Here is a 7265-nt window from a genome sequence, read left to right on the forward strand (position 1 = left end):
CAACTTTGATCCAAAAATACTAAATGGAAAATTGCAGAAATAAAACAATTCATAATTAGGCTGGGGATGTGGCTCAAGCGGTAGCACGCTTGCCTGGCATGCGTGCGGCCCGGGTTCGATTCTCAGCACCACATACAAAGAGATGTTGTGTCCACCGATAACTAAAAAATAAATAGCAAAAATTCTCTCTCTCTCTTAAAAAAAAAAAAAAAACAATTCATAAGTTTTAAATTGCTCACTATTCTGAGTTGCTTGATGAAATCTCACACTGTTCTGTTCCATACCATTGAGGATGTGAATCATCTCTTTGTGCAGCATATCCATGCTGTATATGCTACCTACCACTTAGTCACTAGTAGCCATCTCAGCTATCAGATTAATTGTTGCAAATCACACTGCTTGTATTCAAGTAGCCCTTTTTTATTTAATAATGGCCCCAAAGTGCAAGAGTACTAGTGCTGCAATTCAGATATACCTAAAAGAAGCTGCAAAGCATTTCCTTGAGGTGCAAAAGTGATAGTACAATATGATATTTTGAGAGAGAACCCATATTCATATGGTTATTGCCATGTATCAATCTCCTCTCACATTGTGCTATACGCAGCAAGAAGAAACCAGATAGCTAAATATTTTCATTGATATATAATCAATAAGTTTGAATTAAAAAGAAATAAGATTAGAAGTTCTGAAAAGCAAAGGGCAGAAATATAGGTTTCAAGCATCCACTAGGGCTCTTAGAACATATGCCCCATGGGTAAGGGGGGAACTACTGTATTTGTTATGGCAATACTCTATTCCTGGAACCAAAGTTTCTATTCTTTTTTGTGTTAGTCAGTTCTCTGTCACTGTGATAAATATCTGAGGTAATCAACATAAAAAGCCAAAAGGTGTATTTTGGCTCATGGTTTCATTCCATATTTGCTTGGTAATGTTGCTCTGGGGCCTGCAGCAGCACAGTACATCATACTAAGAGCACAGGGCAGAGAAAGCTGGTTCACTTTATGGCAGCCAAGAAGCAAAGAGAGAAAGGAAGGGGCCAGGATTCCATGAGAGCCCTCAGGGGTATACCCCTAATGACCTCACTTCCCCCGATACACCTTGCCTCCTAAGGATTCCCACAAGTTGGAGGCCAAACCTTTATCACAGGGGATAATCTAGGTTCAAACTATAGCAGTTTTCTAGTACAGTGAACTATAGTTTGGATCTGGAATGTCTCCCAGAAGGCCATGTGTTAAAGTTTTAGTCCCCAGCTTGTCACTACTGGGAGGTGGTACTTTAAAAGGTGGGGCCTAGTGGGAGGTCTTAGTTCTTTGGTGGTTTGCCCTTGAAAGAACCTCACCTCTTCTTTTTGTCTTTTGATTCCCAGCCCTAAATTGAAATGTTTTGCCCGCCAACCAACCATGGATTAAAACCTCCACAACTGTGAGCCAAAATAAACATTTTATTTATATAAACTGATTATCTCATGTATTTGTTACAGTAAGAGGAAGCTGATTAACATACAGTATAACAAATCACCACCATGACCCTAGTGGCTTAAAACATAACAAATTTACAAATTTATGGCATGGCTCAATTTGGTCCTATTCAGGATCTTACATTCAATGTGTCTGCTGGCTGCAGGTTCACTCAAGGCTCTTGGAAAGAATCTGCTTTCAAGCTTATTTAGTTTGTTGGCAAAATTCACTTGTGGTTCAATGACTGGGAGCCACTCTCAGTTTCTAGCTGCCACTCATGGTTTTTCCCACAGGCCTTCTCATAATATCACAACTTAATCCTGTAGCACCATCAGAAAGAGCCCTAATATTAAATTCTCATTAGGCTTTTGATCTCTCACTTGTCTGTGACATCTAGACCAAATAAAAAGACACACATGATTAGGTCAATAAACCAAGGATAATCACCCTTCCGGAAACAGTAATGTCCCCATCTTAAAGGGGGGTCATATAATATGTAATCATGGGAGTCATAGCTCATCATATCTGCAGTCTCTCAAGCTCTCAAGGGGAGGAATTATATAGTAATGTCAGTCATTGAGATATCAAACCAGAATAAATTTAACCTAGTTGAGAACAAAAAAAAAATGTATTTATTTGGGACTAAATAGAATTGCAATCTACGAAAACACAGATTCAAGTGATCTTAAAAATGTGCTTTGAGCGTTTGCAAAATTGCAGCTGTGTTTATAGCTTTAAGATACAGGGGTATGGCTGGGCATGATGGCACATGCCTGTAACCCCAGCAGCCTAGGAAGCTGAGGCAGGATGAATCAAAGCCAGTCTCAGGAAAGGCAAGATGTTAAGCAACTCAATGAGACCCTGTCTCTAAATAAATACAAAATAGGGCTGGGGATGTGGCTCAGTGGTTCAGTTCAATCTGAAAGGAAGGAAAGAAGGAAGGAAGGAAGGAAATGTAAACAATGACTATAGGCTATATGCTTTTATCTATCCTTCGAAAAAATATTTGATCCTTTTATTTCTCTGAACTTTTTATTAGTTCATCCATTTGTTTTTCTTTCCATCTTTTCTTTCTTTCTTTTTCTTGCCCTTGAATATTTTCTTAACCTTCAGAGGAAATTTTCAAAGAACATTTGTAGTGTGCTTCAGAAATTTATATGAATAGTGTTCTAGATTTCTCTCCATAGGTTATTTAGTCCTAAACTAATGGATAATTGTAATGAACCATAGCTGTAATCACAGTTACTAATTTTAGAGAAGAATTTAAAAATAGAATTCTGGATTCATTTGAAATAATAGAGACTTACCGTAAAAGTCATGAAAATAAATAACAATTATGTATATTCACAAAAACAAAATTTGGGATTTTGACAACAAAAAAATTTGTGTAAAACTGGTTGAATTATTGTCTTCTTTTCATGGATAAGAAACAATCACATACAATCATTTGAGCATTAATAACTTAAGAAAGGAAATATATATATCCTCTGCCTGGCTAAGGGACAATCCTCACTTACTGGCACATTCTGCATAAGTCCAGAGTTGTTTGCCACCAATCTATTCTTGCTTCTAATCCCATTAATCCATTGCACAGACATGAATTTGCATTTTGTTTATGTAACATTTTGATTCATGTCCTGTTTTGCTTCTTATTCAGCAGTATTGGTTTGGGGAAATCAATATACATTGTACTAATTAGATACATACTTAAGTTAATTTTATGTGTCAGAGGTTATTGTCTGTGCCCCTCTATCTAGTATGTCTTTGTACATTTCTCCCCATAAGAGACATTGTGTAAACTGGGCATAGTGGCACGTACCTGTAATCCCAGTGGTTTGGGAGGCTGAGGCAGGAGAATCATGTGTTCAAAGCCAACCTCAGCAACTTATTGAGGCCCTAAGCAACTCAGAAAGACCCTGTCTCTAAATAAAATATAAAAAAAGGACTGGGGATGTGTCTCAGTGGTTAAGTACCCCTGGGTTCAATCCCTAGTACCAAAAAAAAAAAAAAAAAAAAAAAAAGGCCAAAAACTTGTATACTGAAAACTATAAAGCATTCTGAAATAAATTAAACAGACATAAATGGAAAAATATCCTATGTTCATGGATTATAAGACAATATCCTTAAGATGTGAAAATTACCTAAAGCAGTCTATAAATTCATTGCATTTGTTATCAAAATCCTCCTAGTATTTCTTATAGAAGTAGTAAATTATAAATCTTAAAATCTGTCCATCCACAGATAAATGGATAAACTAAAAATGGTACCTGCATACAATGGGGTATTATACACCTTGTAAAAGGAGTGAAATTCTAACACATGTTACAATGTAGATGAAACTTAAAGACGTTATGCTAAGTGAAATAAGCCAGACAGAGAAGGACAAACACCTTATACTCCACTTATGTGAGGTATCTAGAGAGGTGAGATTCTTAAAGACAGAAAGTAGAATAGGGGGAGAGAAACAGGGGATTATGACTCAAATCGATTTCTATGCATGTGTGAGTATGAGCCCAAATACTATGTATAACCATAAAGCTGTAATTTTAAAAAAAGAAGAAGAAGAAGAAGAAGAAAAGAAAGTAGAATGGTCATTGCTAGGGACTGAGAGAAGGGAGTTCACGTTGAAGGGATGCAGAGTTTCAGTTTGGGAAGACGAAAATGTTCTAAAGTGGCAGGGCAAAGTGGCACATGCCTGTAGTTCCATCTGTTCAGGAGGTTGAAGCAGGAGGATCAGGTAAGCCCAGGAGTTAAAGACCAGACTGGGCAACATAGAAACACCCCATTTGAAAAACAAAAAGTTCTGCAGATGGATGGTGGTAATAGTTGCACAAGAATGTGGATGCCTCTGAACTGTACTTAAAAGGGGTCAAAATGGTAAATTTATGTTATGTACATTTTCCCACAGTTTTTTAAAAACTGAAGAAAAAAATAATATGCTCCTCCCTATTATGGCCAGAGATTTAGAGGATAATATGGATAATTTTATATGGAATCTGGAGGGAGTGGACAGAGTGGGGAGGCAAGAAACTTGATGAAGGCCTCAGAGGAGGCATCTGTGTGGGGACAAGAGGGGTTCCAGGAGACAGGAGTGACAGCTAGGCAGGGCCAGGACAAACCAGGCAGGTGGTCTCAGGACAAAGCACAGCATTTTGGGGAAAATGTCTTCAGGGAAATCTAGGAAAAGAAAGGAACTTTGGAGAGACAGGAGTGTCGGGATCTGCTGTCCACCATCTGGGCTGCTGCAAGGGCGTCCTCAGATGTCCTGCTCCTGGTGGGTCACAGCCCTAACGACTACCTGCATCTGCACCCACTCCAAGCAATTCCAAACAGGGTGCAGAAGATCAATAGTGTTCAGTCTGAACGTGGAACATCAGTAGGCTCATAGAGGACAAGCGTATGGATGGAGTCTCGTGTCCATCACCTGTGGTGCTGTGAATAAAGACAGGGTGCTGGGCAGGCTGTGAGTGTTTGGAAAGAGCTGCACCCTGAAGTCCCACAGCTGCCCTTGGAATAGGCTGAGCTTATCCCCACTTCACAGAGAGGAGCCACATCACCCAGAACAAAGTGACCTGCAGGCAGGGTCAGTGCCAGCCTAGCCCCAATCTGCAGGCATTAGAACCACACCAGTTACCACTGTCCACCCAGCTCTCTGCACAGTCTCTGCTGGCTGAGTGCCTGCACTCACCCAAACTCAGCGAAGGGCAGACCTGTATCCCTTTCCATTTTCTGCATTTTCCTACTCAGTCAGGTTTCCCAGGAATAAGTTGCTCCAAGCTTTGCCACGAGGTGGCAGCACTAACCCATTTGGTATATTCTTAACCAATTTGTACCCTCTGTGGTTACTCTTTTTTTACTTATGCATGACAGTAGAATATGTTTTGACATATTCATACAATCATGGAGTACACCTTATTCTAATTAGGATCCAAGTACATGATGTGGAGATTCACTATGGTGTATTTACATATATACACATAGGAAAGTTAAGTCAGATTCATTCTATTGTCTTTCCTATTCCTTCCCTTCATTCCCCTTTGTCTGATCTATTAAACCTCTATTCTTCCCCTCACCCTGTGCTTGTTGTGCATTAGCATCCACATATCAGAGAGAACATTTTACTATTGAGTTTTGGGAATTGGCTTATTTAGCTTCATAATAGTCTCCAGATCCATCCATTTACAGGCAAATGTCATAGTCATTATATTTTATGGCTGAGTAATATTCCAGTGTGTGTGTGTGTGTGTGTGTATCATGTTTTCTTTATCTATTCATCTGCTGAAGGGCACCTAGGTTGACTCCATAGCTTAACTATTGTGAATTGAGCTACTATAAACATTTTTGTAGCTGCAGCACTGGTGGTGTGCTGATTTTAAATCCTTTGTGTAAATATCAAGGAATGGAATAACTGGAACAAATGGTGGTTCCATTCCAATTTTTCTGAGGATTCTCCATACTGCTTTCTAGAGTGGTTACACCAAATTGCAGTCCTACCAGCAATGAATGAATGTAACTCTTTCCCCAACATCCTTGCCAATATTATTGTTCCCTGTATTCTTGATTGTTGGCATTCTGAGTGGAGTGAGATGAAATCTCAATGTAGTTTTAATTTGCATTTCTCTAATTTCTAGATATGCTGAACACTTTTTCACATATTTGTTGACCATTTGTATTTCTTCTTCTGCATTCTTTTGCCGTTTTCTGATTGGGTTATGTTTTGTTTTGCTTTGCTTTGTTTGGTTTGGTGTTAAGGTTTTTGAGTTCTTTGTTTATATATCCTGGAGATTAATGTTCTATCTGAGGTGCAGGTGACAAAGATTGTCCACCATTCTGTAGGCTCTCTTCATGTTCTTGATTGTTTCTTTTTCTTTTTCTTTTTTTTTAAGAGAGAAGGGGGGCAGAGAGAGAGAGAGGGGGAATTTTTTTTTAATTTTTTTTTTTTTTTTTTTTTTAGTTTTTGGTGGACACAACATCTTTGTTTGTATGTGGTGCTGAGGATCTAACCCAGGCCGCACACATGCCAGGCGAGCAAGTTACCGCTTGAGCCACATCCCCTAGTCCTTGATCGTTTCCTTTGCAGTGAAGAAGCTTTTTAGTTTGATACCATCTCAGTTTTTGATTCTTGATTTTACTTCTTGCACTTCTTATTGAGGAAGTCGGTTCCTAAGCCAACATGATGCAGTGTTGGGCCTGCATTTTCTTTGGGTTGGTGCAGGGTTTCTGATCTAATGCCTAGGTCTTGGATCCACTTTGAGTTTTGTGCAGGGTGAGAGATAGGGGTTAAATTTCACTCTGTTACAAAGGGAGTAATATCCCCTATCAGGCACTATTGATATTGATACTTGAAAGCAATTCTGAGGCTGGTTATTACAGTCACAAGAAAGGGCCTGACGCTCTTATCCTCTCGTTGCATGCTAGAGCAGATACAGAAGAATTATGGCAGACAGGCCATAAACCACAGCGACCCCTCTGGAGGACTCATCTCCATTCTGGTCAGCCCCACACAATGACTAAGTACATAGCTGATGGCTCCTGAAACAGTAAAAAGGAAAGAGAAACTCCCTCAACTTCCATATTAAGAGTCTCTGCATTAGTTCAATGTACACTAAAAACCACAAATCATCATCATTTCTCTAACCACAAAAGTAAAATGTCCAAGGTAAAATAATTGTGAGGGGAATTTTCTTTCCAAAAGTCAATTATTCTAGATGCAACCTTAAGCATATATTAGGTGAATTAAATAAAGTTAATGATAAGAGAAACTTCCTTTCCCTCTCATCACATTCCTATCTACATATAGACAAGAAC

The sequence above is a fragment of the Callospermophilus lateralis genome, chromosome 9, assembly GCF_048772815.1.
Source record: "Callospermophilus lateralis isolate mCalLat2 chromosome 9, mCalLat2.hap1, whole genome shotgun sequence".
In the NCBI taxonomy this organism is placed as follows: Eukaryota; Metazoa; Chordata; class Mammalia; order Rodentia; family Sciuridae; genus Callospermophilus; species Callospermophilus lateralis.